General features: G+C 37.3%; 2 protein-coding genes across 5 annotated transcripts in view; one reads left to right on the forward strand and one right to left on the reverse strand.

The window, feature by feature from the left end:
• Positions 1-14,609, forward strand: part of IMMP2L (inner mitochondrial membrane peptidase subunit 2) — a 706,765-nt gene that overhangs the window by 352,595 nt on the left and 339,561 nt on the right. The window lies entirely within an intron of this gene.
• The window catches only part of LRRN3 (leucine rich repeat neuronal 3), a 34,667-nt gene that overhangs the window by 10,056 nt on the left and 10,002 nt on the right, over positions 1-14,609 (reverse strand). Inside the window, exon 2 of one of the 2 annotated variants that reach the window (XM_033088450.1) lies at positions 5,906-5,989. The exons of the other annotated variant lie outside the window; for it this stretch is intronic. The gene's annotated coding sequence lies outside the window, so the exon portion shown is untranslated. The remainder of the gene's footprint in view (positions 1-5,905; positions 5,990-14,609) is intronic. 2 annotated transcript variants of the gene reach the window in all.

Here is a 14,609-nt window from a genome sequence, read left to right on the forward strand (position 1 = left end):
ATGTCATGAACACATTAGGGTCAGTGAATTTTAGTCCTTATGGGGCTTTTAAATGCTATCAGATTAATTACCCACCGTTATTTCTATTTCATTTTATATTTGTATCTCCATAGTAGTAAATGAAGAAGAGAGTTACTTTAGTTATCAAATTAAGGCAAACTAACCACTGGATAAGTAAATTGCCTAGATTAGGTCCCTTGATCGAGTAAATGAAGCAAATATGAGTTGTCGGTAACTATTAATATTGATGTGAACAATATATCTATTATGATTTTTTTGTTAAATTGAAAGATATGGATTTTTGGTAATCAAGTTCAAGCCACCTAAATAAATTTGGTATCATGTAAAAATAGCATATTTTTGGTGACATCAAAATTTTTAGCTGGAAATGGGCATACAGATCCATTGGTTCTCAACCTCATTTCAATTGTGAAACTTTGTTCAGATAAAGTCCTAGCAGGATTCACAATAAGTCAAACATAGGAAGGATCTTTTCTGGTTAGCACAGGAGGTGGGGTAGTGCAGGAGAGTAAGGTATCTGGAAAGATCTAGATGGTACCCAGCTTGGCCTTCCTGCCCATAGCATCTGATCCTGAAGGGCTCCAAAGACCTCAGTTTCTGAACCAACCTTATGCTCCAATCCTCTCTTTGAAATGAGGTATCAGAGGCCTTCAGAGGTGAAATGACTCATACAAAGTGATACACTCTGAAAGAGTGTTGAAAATTCGGAGAAACCTTAGGCCTTCTTTCTAATGCGTATGTCCCCTCTGTCATGTCAGTCTATAGCCTTTCATGGTTTCATCTATTTCCCTTGACTTTGACTGAATTCAAATTGGCCTCTCTCCTTTCAAGGTGTGGTGTGATAGCACTCAGTCTCCATGGTGGGGACTCGCTGCCTAAGGGATGGGGCAGGGAGGAAGGACATGCACTGGCGGGGGATGGGTGTGGAAGGAGCAGTTAATGACACATCAACGGCAAACATGTCCCCTGGGCCACTGGTCGTACGCCTTACATGAATTCTCACAGGAGATCCTCACATCAGCTCTTTTTGTAGACGCTATCATTATCCTTACTTTTCATAGGAAGCCAAAGAGCCTAAGTGACTTGCCAGCTCACTCTCCCTCAGGTTCAAATCTTCACTGTGCCTCTACAGCCCAGTCTTTACTACTGTTAGTTAAACAAGGAGGCCGTCACACTGAGCTGGCTCTAATGTCAAGGCGTCCTTCCGAGGGAAACCAAAATCTCAGCCTGTCCGTGTCTCAAGGTTACGGAATTGAAACCACAGGACCACTAGACACAATAGGCCAGCTAGGTTTTAAGCTGCAGCCAATCAATAATTCCCTTTCTTTGCTTCCACGCTTTATAAAAGTCTCTCCCTGAGCTCTTGTCAGTGTAGCCTCCTAACCACTTCTGGTTTGGCTCTGCCCTATTCGAATCAACTTTTGCTCAAAGTAACACTTAAATCTTTAGTATCTCTCAGTTTATCTTTTACTACCACTAAGCTCTACCTCCTCTCAAATGTTTATTAACATAGTACCTCTCATCTTACTTTCTTTTCAGAAAGGTATTTCCTCCACCTGCATGGGTACTCTGGCTTTTTGTTGTTTGTTTCTCCTCTGATAGAGGAGTTTTACTCAGCTGACATTTAGAAGGCAGTTGAATATTGCAGAAGGGGAGCTAGAATAAGAAAACCTGCTTTATAGGCCTAGTTTGCTGGTTGATTCAGATAAATCATATTGCTCTCTGAGTCTCAGATCCCCATAAAATGTGGGATTTGGACAAAATTTTCATTACTGTTTACACATTGATTATTAATATCCTAAAAAATCCCATTGAGATTTCTTATCGAGTCACCATTATACAGAAGTCTGTTTATTAGAGCAAAGTTATTTTTGTTATTGTGCAATATTTATGCCCTCAAATGTATGTAATGTATATCCAGGTATTTAACGGATACCATCTTTGAGAATGATTTCCTTAGATTCTGATATTTTCAGATTCTCAAATCAGATATTTTGAGATTCTCAAACTGGCTAAGACTCTCTTACCATTATAATAAGTACAGTTATAGATAAAAAAGGAAAAAAAAGACAGATAATTTGATGTTATTTTGTGTCCTTTTCACGTTCAAGACTTTATATTTAAACACGGAGAATGTTAGTGAAGATAATAAAAAAGTCATGTACTCTCCATCTCGCATGAAATTAAGCTCAGCTAACTTCCCTAGATTAAAATGTGGACCTTGCAATGAATTTCTTTTAGAGAAAGTAGGAATAGCACAATTCTTTTTTCTCCTGAGTTTTAAATATGATTTGGGCAGATTTTGAGGGAGTCTTCAACTTTTTCATCTCTTCTACTGTTGTCAGAATTTAAGTCTTGTACTATATGTGGGGAGATCCATAGGGATAAAGTAAAATAGGATCAGGATTGTTTCTTTAAAAAATAATTTCAACTGTGGCACCCTAAACCATCATATGTGTGGACGTAGTGAGTTATAGCAGAGCTCCAATTCAGGAGGGGAAATTTGCAGGGCAGAAATTCTTCCTTTATATATATATATTTAAGTGTGAGTAATAAAATCTGAGTCTTAGAAACGCTTCATATCTGTGTAGTGATTTCTGTATCCTCATGAAATACCAGCTTGCGTGATATTGCCATTTCTCATTATGAAAAGAAGTCTGACTTATATTTATTTTTAATTCTCATTTTTGCTCAGCTGAACACTTCATTAATAGCATTATATGTGAAGATGATTTTTGTACATGATTAACAAAAGTGCTGTTTCTAAGGCTGAACTTGTCTCTTTATTCTTGCATTTCTTCACTGCATGTATTGGGGAACTCTAATTTATAATACAGCCTAACAGAATTCCATTCAATGTTGTGCGAGAGTCTGTGGATTTTGATTGATTTGCTTTTTTAACTTCCTTTTTATCATTCCCTTGTTATTTAGCATTTATGTAGTCCCAAGTAGAGGTGTCGGTGGGGGCAAAACACTCATTTATGCATTTCCTTAACAGTCACTCATCTTAGATTGAAGTATAATCATCTTATTTTCCAACTTGGGAAACAGAATAATAGAAAGCTTGCTTTAGGTTATCGTTGAACTTGAGCTCTCTATTTCACTGGCTAACAGCACTTCAGCAGCAGGGCACTGGGAAAACACGCAGACCCAAGAGCTAAGAGGTGATCTTGTGACCTTCAGTGACTTCATTTCTAAAACGAGAGGTCCCTTCCCGCTCTGTAAGTACATATTGTTTATAATAACCTTAAACAAACAAGCTCAAAACTGCTTCAATATACTTCCTTGTACAGATACAGAATTCACACAGAAATTTCATGATATTTTCATGTTTACATCATGTGTGTTAAACTATGGCAGATAGATGGGTGCTAATTTTACTTGGATCAGAAGTACTCTATAGAAGGGTTCTTAGGACTCATATAAATTCATAGAGAATTTGAGACTTTTTTTAAACTTCTACATCAAGAAAAACTCATGTATGTTAAGAAGAAAAATAATTATTCTCTTGGCAAAAAGTGTGTGTGCTTGCACACATGTGCGTTTCTATACTGAGATCTGTCAGTTCTGTTTGGAAAATCCTCCATGTCCTTGACTAAACTTGTGTACCAAAGTTTCCTATTTTGTTCCAATTTTTATTCCTATTTGTAGATGTTTTGGGTAATTGGTTTAGTTAGGCATCAATTTCTACTAAAAAAAATTCACATGAGTGAAGACGATGAGTCTTCCTATATATGCTTCTCTTTTGCCCTTGACACTTTTGATTTCTACCAGCTCATTCTTACTGTCCAGTTCCACTTTAGTTGGGAAGCTAGTATAGTGGAATGCTTTGTAAGTGATGCCGTCCTTTTATCTTCAGATGCACTTCTAGCTACATTTGGAGGTCGTTTCTCTAGCGAACTCCCTGAATGAATGACAGGAGAAATACTTAGCGACGCCTTCCAGTGGAAATGCATGTCTCACATAGACCTTCTTTCAATTATCCTGCAGTTCAGATGAAAGCACTTTGGGTAATTATCCAGATAATTCAAGCAATTTTAAAAATCATTTTCTTCTTCATCAGAAGACAGCCGAGTCCCCTAACCTAAGTCTTTGAAGTCTCCATTCTTTGAGTCACCTGAAGATTGTCCATCTCCTGGTGTAGTTAAAAGAAACTAACGGTGATCCCAGCTTGAGTTGATTCGATGTAGGTTCACGTCTGTTGCCTTTTGCTTTCTGGTCTCACAAACACTGTTCTCCCTGGGGTTTTATACATGGGAGGGTGTGACAGCCAGAGATACCCCAAAAACCCAAATCAGTTTGTGCTGTATTGGTTGTAAAAGTAAATGCTTTTATACCAGTCTCAGGAGGGATGGTTTTTGTAGCACAGATTTGCTATAAGAGGATGGCAGCAAAAAAAATTGTTATCACATATTTATTTTTCAATGAACTCAGTTTGGCAGAACTGAAAGTCATTGGTTTATAAAGAAGATAAGGAATCCCGTGGACAAGAGTTCACTGATGTAACTATAGATCGAAAATGAAGAATATTTTGGCAGCAATATTATTACAGAAATTTCACATTTACATTTCAGAGAAGAATGTTCTTTTCACAAGAACTCAGAGTCGATGGTCTGCGGGTAGTGCAGTTTCTCTTCTGCACATAATACAATATTGATTTTCATGCTATTTAACAGAGCAGTATGGATGTCAGTGTTTTTTACCAAGAATCATGGAAATAAAAGACGTTTTGAAAGGAACTGAAGTAAAATGAGCTCCTAGGGTCACAGAATGAATGAATACACTGTAGCACCACATTCTGGGTGTGCCTTGCTCAGCACGTGGCCGCCACAAGTTCCGTGTGAAACCTTTCTGTTACTGTGACTGAGGCAGCTGAGAACACTGCCAAGGTCCAGATCATTACCTCCTGATAACGAGTGTGGAATGGTTCACCCGTTTTCATTTGGACAGTGCGCCGGATTTCCCTGGTGCTGTGTGGTTTCCCCATACACACTTGACAATGTGCTTAGAACAAGGTTTCTGTCTTTGTTTCCAGGGACAGCTAGAAATATTTTAAAAACAGAGCAACAGCAAAAACTCCACTGAAGGCTTGGAAAAACCCTCCTGAGTTATGGTTTTGAGTTTCAAAAGTAATCGTCTAAACGAGCCTGGAGGCAGGTTTCATGCCTGTGTGCACATCTGTGCATCTTTCAGGAAAGAAACTCCTTCTTGGACAGGTCGTGGCTCTTTTTCTAACACGGTGGTGACAGTGATTAATGAGACCTGACATAGTGGCACCTTGAAGAAGTGACGGTGCGGCTTCTTGGAGCACCAGAGGTCAGCGAAGCTTTATTATTTATTTCACATGTGGAAATAAAAGGCACTACATGCATGTTAAAGCTTTGGGTTCCTTCCTCCTGTCGCCTAACTTCCCAGGAGCTCCGCGCTAGCTCTTTACTGGGGGTTAATTCTGTAGGACTGCCTTATATAAGCAACTTTGTGAGATCTGGTGCCTAAGCCCCCCTTGGAATCATTTACAATTATTACTGACACAACGGACACGATTTGATTCACATTATACTTGCTCATACTCGGCTTTGTGATGAATGCTACTTCAGTACGTTTCCGGTGATACTTGACCGCTAGACTATCTAGGAATTAGGCTACCTCCACCTAATGAACAATTTAGGGAAAATGAGATTCCCCAAAACAGTGGCATGAAAAAGGAAATATGTATTGCCTTTATGTGTTGAATAGAAAGGACCAAAGTGAAAGGAAGAAGAAGAAAAAAGACTAAATGGCCATTTCTTTGAAATGGAAGTAGTATAGTATAGTTTGTGACCAAATTTTCATTTTGTATTAATGGGCAAAACAGGCCCTGGCTAACTGCTTTTACAACACCTACCTTATGAAGAACTTTGCCATCATGCTCACTTCAGCATCTTCTTGCACATGGCTGGAGGACCAGTCATGGAGAGGGAATTCTATACTAATGGGGAGAAAGGATTCTTTCAAACGAAGGTTGTAAATTTATACCCACTTTACACTTAGAAGCCTGGTATTCATTTCATATATGAATTAAGTGAAAATTAGGTGACAAATCACCTGTTGCGATGAATTTTTCAGTAGATAAACTCTCTAAACAGTTTAGGAATAGGTTTCAAACTATCAGTTTAAGCTAAGGAAAGCAAATGGTCTTACGTTACTGTAGAACTGCTTCACAGGGTAGGGTTTGATATGTTTTTTTTTCATTTTGATTACTGGATTTGAGTCATGAAAAGAAATTTTTCCTTTCATATAGTCGCATGATTCAAAGTCTAGGACCCTTTGAATTTGATCTGAGACATTCACCTAAATTTACTATTCGATGTTCTCCAAAGAAAATTATGTTCTGAGGTTAAGTTCTTTAATGTACCATTAATTTCTGTTGTAGGAATGTTACGTATTGCCAGTTATGAATTATTCAACCTCCATTTCATATTATGGAGAAACTGTTTTAAGCTTGAAAGTTGTATTTTACACTGATATTTTTCATATTATTTTTATATTTTATGTATTTAATTCAAGTACAATCATGTAGTAAAATTTAGATTAAATCACTGTGGAGTTGGAGTTCAAGATGTAAATTGCAAATATCATAAAACATTTTTCTGATTTCTGTTCATTGTTATTCATGATGCTGGTTAGTAAGATGTATGTGATTATTCCTGGTTCTGTGTAGGGTTTTTTGGAAGATATAGTTTTGTTTCAGCAAATAAATGCTATCCTTAGTGTATGAGAAGAGTAATTAGACTGTCAGAATCATAAAAAATACGGAGATGAAAAATTCTAGTTTTGAGGTTTTCTTTAAAAACTGATTCCTATGCATTGTGTGGAACAACACAGATTAGAAAAAATAATGTCATTTTCTCTATTGTAGACTTAATTCCAATATTCATAGACAGATACTTTGAAGCTTTACTTATCCTTGCATATTTTACTCCAATCCCGATCTTAAAAATTCTCTAAGGTCTTGGTCATTTCTATTAATTTCCTCTTTTCTGTCATATCACACTAGCAACAGACAACAAAAGCAACAAAAGTGATAGCAGCCATGAAGTGCTACGTTGTGAACATTTTGTTAAATTTTCATACATGTCCTTATCTGATTCCCACAGTAATCCTGTAGGCCTGTGCTGATATACCCACTTCACAGGTGATAAGGCGAGGCTCAGAGAGATTTAATGATCGCTGCAAGTGAAAGGACTGCTAAGTGATTGATACTGAGCTTGGGTCCAGATCTCTCACTCCATCATCGGCTATCTTTCTGTTAGGTGTTCTGCGCACAGCGTTGTGTGATACATTTGTACTTAATTGCCCCCCTTGTTGGTTTTTAATTAAGGACTTTCAGGTCCACACCAATGGCTTGTTCACATCATAAGCATACACAGTGCTGAATAAAATTAAATGATACTTCTTTTTTAAACTTAATTATGACATTAACGTTAATGGCTCATCCCATGGAGCGCAATGGACATGTTACATTATTCAAATTATTGTATTGAAATTATTTTAGACATTTGTTCTTTAATTTGGCTTTTAATTTTCCTACTTGATGATACCTTATTTATAGATCACCTTAGCAAAAGTACCACTTCAAGTCACTGTTCCTGTTTTGTTTTCCTTGTATAGCATTCCAGACCACCAGAAATTACGTATTTACTTTTTGTTTATGGCTTCCTCTCATCATTTCCATTAGAATGCTAACTTTATTAAAGCAGTTTTCTGTTTTGTCCACTGCTGTGTGTCCAATGCCTCACTAGAATAGTGCCTGGCTAGTTAAAGGAATATCAACTGAGTGAATGAATGAAAGAATGAATACCAATTGTTTTTAGTTATGAATTTGCGAAATATCGCTATAAAAATATTTACTGTATGAGACACTCATCCGTGACCTTGGTTTTGCTGATGAATGCTGAGTTCCTGACAACAGTTTATATGAGTGGAATACTGAATGATAATATAAAATTGGCAAACTGAGAATGTGTGTGTGTGTGTGTGTGTGTGTGTGTGTGTGTGTGTTTAATTTGGGTGACTACAAAACTATAACAAAAGCCAGTTGTAAATATTACCATGTTTAAAAAGGTTTAGTTAAATATAGATTGCTTAAATCAAATCTTGAAAGTATCTCTAATTCAATCTTTATCCTCACGATACCTTGGATAAATCTGTTGTGGGGGAACAAATGAAAATAGTGTGTTGTTAAGATATCTTTTTCACTTAAGACAGTTTTTTCCCCACTTTTATGGATTACGTCTACAGTAGTAGAATAGTGTACACGTAGGTGTACAGATTATGTTTTTAATCTTGGGTATTTCCACTTGGAGAACATAGAAAACCATGTAAAGTTGGTCCTAAGAAGTTCTTAATATCTGAAATTGCCACAGACTTTTAAAGATAATGTAAAATGCTATAATGACAACAAAAAGAGGAATAATAAACATTAAGATAATTGACTGCAAGTGTTGAGCAAAGTCCTCTGGAAAATGGGTTTGGTGTGACTGGGGGCCAGACCTTACTGTTTCCGGCTGATAGTCATCAAATGGAAAGCAGACATTAAATTACGTCAGCATCTGTGAAGCTTGTGTCTTTAGTGAAGCCTAGATTGGACAGAAGAATCTGTGCTAGAAATTTACACTTAGAGAAGACCGTGTGTTTCCCTAAATACTTTAGGGCATAAAAATGCCCTTGTTATAGGGAAATGGACAGACACTGTTAAGGGGGAAAAAAATTGACGCAAGCCAAAGCAATACTGTTAGTCAAGACTGGGCAAATATTGTTGGTGGCAAGTTTCAGCAGAAGCACGGCGAATCCACGCAGCACACGTGAAATGAGCAACATTTCCTTAAAAATGTAAGCTCTATATACTAGATTCTATACCATCGGCAGAATTGGAAGTATTTAGTATGACTCAGAGCTTTGAAAGGGACAGCATTGCAAATAATTCTTTGGGAGTTCATTATTAACCAACAGAATTATTGCTCACTGTATCTGAAATAACAAATCTATGGCCTTGACATTTAATCAGAGTGTGAAACGTTTATTGAGTCTCGCATTTGAGATTATTACTTCAGTAGCGCCCCATTAAAGCATGAGGACGTTAAAAATTTCTTTCAGACCAAGTAAAATACAAAATGCTTGTTACACATGCACAGACTGTTTCTATTCATGAGTTCACATTTGGTTGCCTTTTCTTGAACATGCTCATTTTGAGGTTTTTAATGAACAGAAATGGCTTTAATGTGAGTACACAAAGAACAAACCAAACGTTTTTGTTGTTGTTGTTGCATGTGACAAAGGACATAGACTGTTGAGCCCTCCCATATCTCCCTGTGGCTGATCAGTTGAGTGTAAACTATTTATAACGACATGTAGAAAGGAAGTTTCTACCTTCTGTAGGGCTGGTATTGTAACATAAGACAATTTTACACGCCTACATCACTTGAGTTGCTAAACTTTAAATAAAATGTTCTGAGTCCAAGAAGAAAGGAAGGATGATAAGGAGGGAGGGAAGTAGGAAGAAAGAACGGAGGGCAGGGGTCTCTGAATCTGTCACCCTTCTTTTTCCCTTTCTAGTGAGAGAATCTCTAAATATTGTCTATTCACGAGCATCTGCAAATCACATTGCAGCTTAACTGTCTCTTCTCTGATTTAATAGAAACTTTGATTGTTTTCTCAGATTTACATCCAGAATAATTGTTTTTGCATTTTAATATAGTAAGAAGTAGATTGAATAAATGCATAACATATTAGAACTGCTATTAAGCAAATGATTCTATGTGGTACTATTGAATGAATGTTTTCCTTTTTTCTTGTGAACAAAACACACATTTCTGCAATTACTTTTAAATTGATTGTTCGCTATTGTTGCCCAAGGAAAAGTGAAAGAAAAAAAATCCATTTGCGTGTTCATTCCATTTCTTTAATATGATGCAATGGAGTAGCAGAAAACTGAGCAGCATACAGGCAGGTCTTTTCCCTCCAAGACCTGTAAGGGACACTGTTATCTGCATCCTGGACTCATAGTACTTTCCCACCCTGAGACTTTAGCTCCCGTTATCTTTTTCTTATTTACATTGGATATCTCCAGTATCTTTCTGCACCACCACTGCACCCATCCTTGCCCTGTTTGAGCTCCTGCCTCAAAATAGTGAGCCCCTAATTCAAGCATAGGGTGCTGCGAGCCCTGGAGGGGGTTTTCATATGGCAGGAGTGGTGTGGATAGAAGACCTATCTGCTTGTCTGTCTGTTTCTTTGTGTATTTGTTTTTTAAGTGGATCATTTTTCTTAGAGAGCCTTCTCCAAATCATCGAGCTTTCAGACAGAAGAGAGTTCTACTGTTTCAAGGGATGAGAACTGAGCTCTTGCAAGAGGAGTTGACCTCCCCACATCAGACAAACATCTGGCGAATTTAAAAAGTTGTCAAACCTGCCATCGAGTAAGGAGAACAATGACCCGAGCTTACACTGTTCCATTTTTCAGGGCTTTCCATGTTCTACCATGTTTCCCCGAAAATAAGACCTAGCCGGATCATCAGCTCTAATATGCGTCTTTTATAAGACCCAGTATTATATTGTATTATGAAACCTGGTATTATATTATATTATATTATATTATATTATATTATATTAATTATATTATATTATATTTATTATATTATATTATATTATATTATATTATATTATATTATATTATATTATATTATATTATATTATATTTGACTAGGTCTTATATTAAAATAAGACCGGGTCTTATATTAACTTTTGCTCCAAGAGATGCATTAGAGGTGATGGTCTGGCTAGGTCTTATTTTCGGAGAAGCATGGTATGCATCTGCCTCCATTCTTTTAATTCCCAATTGAGAAGTCAGTGGGTAAGCCATGAGTGTTCTTCCCACTTTATTAATCGTGGCGTAGTTCCTTTCCACTGTGCATAGATGTTGGTAAGGAGATGTGTTCTAAGGCCCTGCACAGTGTCCGTATGGACAGGTTATGTTATGTGTTACTGAGAGATTAAGAATATGCTTCCAAGAAAATGAACAATCTCCTGTTTGCACCTTGCTCCTGTGTTCAGTCCAGAAAAATCAGTGTGCCCTCGCTGATGCTTGAAGAATTGAGCTCTCAGTGTATTCCTTGGAGCATCATGCGTGGATGTGGTACATCCATCAGTGGAGTTAAATTGGCTAAAAGAGCAGTCGATGATAAAAGTGGGGGAGCTATAAAAGACAATGGCCCTATCACATTCGTGGGACTCAGGCGATCTATATCCACCTCTTTTATATTTCTATGGATTTTTTCTTTCCATTTGCATAAATTGGTAGTATACATAATAAAAATGCAAATGACAGAAAGCAAGCCCATTTTTAAAGCTCTGAAAAAAATAGACCTACTGTCAGGAGATTTGTTCTCTTGGGGCGGGAGGAACAATACAAATACACGCTGTGTTTGTGTCTTAGAAGGTACTTTGAGGGTTCTTTTTTCTTCCAGCAAGATAAATAGCACGTGGCAGTTGCCACAGCAACCCATTTTTGTGATGTGCAGAACCAGGATGCAAAGTAGATGTAAATTGCCAGTCAATAAGTTTCTGTTGTCATCGAAGACGGGGACATATGCAGCCTCATTTGGACAATTTATATACTTTTGTGGTATTTTGTTCTCATCTGCTCTTTTCTACATGCTGTCATGAATTAGTATTTTGTTCCTTGGCTGCATAATTTCTGAGTTCCATACATGAAGTTAACAGGGATAACTAGATGTCAGATTCACAGCAGGGTGTTGTTGCGCAATGAAGGTTATTTGACATCTGTTTTGTCATTTTTCAGCATGTGGACACACGGATTCTTTGTTGTTTCTCATGAAGAAGAACCAAATTAATTTTTGAAAGGCTCTTTAAAAGATTTTGTAATTATTTTTTTTGAAATACATATATTCAATCTATAGAGATGAGTACATTTTTTTGTCTCCATGATTCCTTTGCTGTGGAAATAGAAATCACTCTTTGAAAGGCTACAGTCATGATTTTGCTCTTTGCGTTCTGGCAAGGGGACCCACTTTTTGGACCCAACTCACTTCTGATGCTATCATATCTACAACTCCTCTCCTTTCCTTTATCCTACCCCCCCCCCCCGCCCTTGTAGATCAGATATTTCCTTCCCGCTGCTTGCTTTTCCTTTCTCCCACAGTGTTCCAGAAGTTATGACTCTCATTCTTAGGAGACTTTGCTCCTGCTTCCAATGGAATGGGAGCCTGGGTATTTGTGTGCGTATTTTTAATTTGATAAGTAGTGCAGCTTGTAGTTTATTAGAAAACGTTAATGTCTTTCCCCCGCTGCCCTTTGGCCAGTCCTCCAGATTTTCCATCCATACTAACAACCCTTCTTTTCTCTACATTTAAAAACCTTTCTTTAGCATTTTTTTTTTTTTGAAAGACCATGTTGGGGGATTAATGCTGAGACTTTCCATTACTGAGCACTATTTTAAACTATTGCTAGCAACCATGCTGAGTAGTTTCATATATGTTACCCCCCTCCCTTTTTAAACAAATACCGGCAGCTTTGAAGTGATAGCGTTAGTTACTAAACTGAAAGGATAGGGATACTCAAAATATATAAACTTGGAACACTAGCAACAGATGTGAGAACATTTCTACAAAAAGGGGTGGCGTTTGGTAAATCTAAAGCAGATGACAAAAGAAATTGTTTCATTTTCTAGAACAATACTGAATGGTAGCTCACAGAACAGTACATTTATTGGACAGCGGAACACAAGAAATGGGAGACAGAGAATTGTATGACTTCTGTCTCTTCTCTACCTGGGTTTTCATCATTTCCAACTGCAATACTAGCTGGAGCTCTGAGAAATGAAGACATGTATGGGCATGCGTGAAGGACTGAGAGAAGGAATCTTTCAGCAGGAGGATCATTCTCTCGCAAATTGGGCTTTTCAAATTCAAATTTGCCTGAATATAGTAGGCCCCAAACCAGAGATATGAGTGGTCTTACTCTCAGGAAATTAAAATGAAACCGGAGCCTGTCCCCCCAAACCTGTATTACAGGAATATCTCTTTTCACTGTTCCCCACACTTACCCCCAAGACTTTTTAAGTAGCCAATGGAAATGCTTTATCTTATTTTCTTGCCCCCTGGCTCTCTCAGAATGGTGTTCAGGAGAGGCAGTCAAGTTGGAAACATATGAAACTTGCTTTTTGTACGGTTGCCTTTTTTTTTTTTTAATTTGTGTTTTTCTGTTTAATATATATTTTTTCTCTTTCTCTTTTATTTTCCTGATTTAAAAAATGAAACAAAACAACTCTCGGCTAAAGTCACTTCAGGGCACAAATTCAAAACCCAAGTCCCAAGAAATTAACATGCTTGATACAGAGCAGAAGCAACACATTATGGTCAATAAAATGTCAGTCGAAAGAGGCATCTTGAAAAGTGACTGGATGATATGAATTGGGCCTCTGACAGACTCCAGTTGCTAAGAGGTTGTCCAAACATGGGCCCTTCACAGAGAAGGCACTGCTGAATTTCTCTATAAGGTTGAGTTTGGGAAATTTTGATCATCACAGTGCTTAGGAAAATGAATGATATTTTTGGAACATATGGTCCAATCCTTTTTGAAGTTCTACCATCACAGTCAATGTTCTGTGAAATAACCACTAGGCAAGTATTGAATCACCTGGTTTCTGGTTCCAATTATGTATTTCAGTAGTGAAGTCACTTTGAGCAAGTGACTTCATATTTATAAAATCCCTCTTCATTTCATGATTCTGTTGTACCAGTTTTAACTCCTTAAATTATTCAATGGCATTTGAAGGCAAATCAATAGTCAGCGTAGAATTCATTCATGCATTATGCCAGTGGGAGTTTCTGGGTGACACTCAGTTGGGTCCCATGTGGAATGTGGTATAATATTTGAAAATATTCATGAACATGTGGGAAAAAAGGATTTTGTCCATTTCTGGTAAACACTTCTCCTCAGGATACATAATTTGCCACCCTATAGATATCTGAGAGTCAAGAAGTCACTATGGATGGTGGACCTCTTTAGACTGGGGGTACTAGAAATAGGGGCTAGAGTTACCTCAGTATCACCAGCATGTTAACTAAGAGCATCTACTTGAATGTGTCCATCAGACCCCGTACAATCAAACTCTACATCATTTAGCCATATCCTGTTCCCAAACTTCTCTCGGGAAAAATACAACACAGTATGCCTCCTGTACGCATATTCTCTACAAATTCAAGCAACTCATTGTTTATCACAAATAAACATTTTTTCCTAAAACTGAAACAAAAATATCAATGGACAAGGAAGAAGGACTTGAATCTTTAACTGCTAGTTCTGAAACTTTGTGCAAAGAATTACTAGGGATTTTTAGGTGTTACTCTCAGAGATTCTGTGTTATAAATAAGCACCCAAGTGAAGTTGATGTAGATCATCATAGATACAAGTTAATAAACTTCATTTTTACGTTAAAAGTGAAGCAAAACGCATATGTATATAATCTAGATAATGAATGTGGTTATCGATACTTTTGGGATATGATGCCATCAAAAACCTTGAGAGAAT

This window comes from Rhinolophus ferrumequinum, chromosome 20, assembly GCF_004115265.2.
Source record: "Rhinolophus ferrumequinum isolate MPI-CBG mRhiFer1 chromosome 20, mRhiFer1_v1.p, whole genome shotgun sequence".
In the NCBI taxonomy this organism is placed as follows: domain Eukaryota; kingdom Metazoa; phylum Chordata; class Mammalia; order Chiroptera; family Rhinolophidae; genus Rhinolophus; species Rhinolophus ferrumequinum.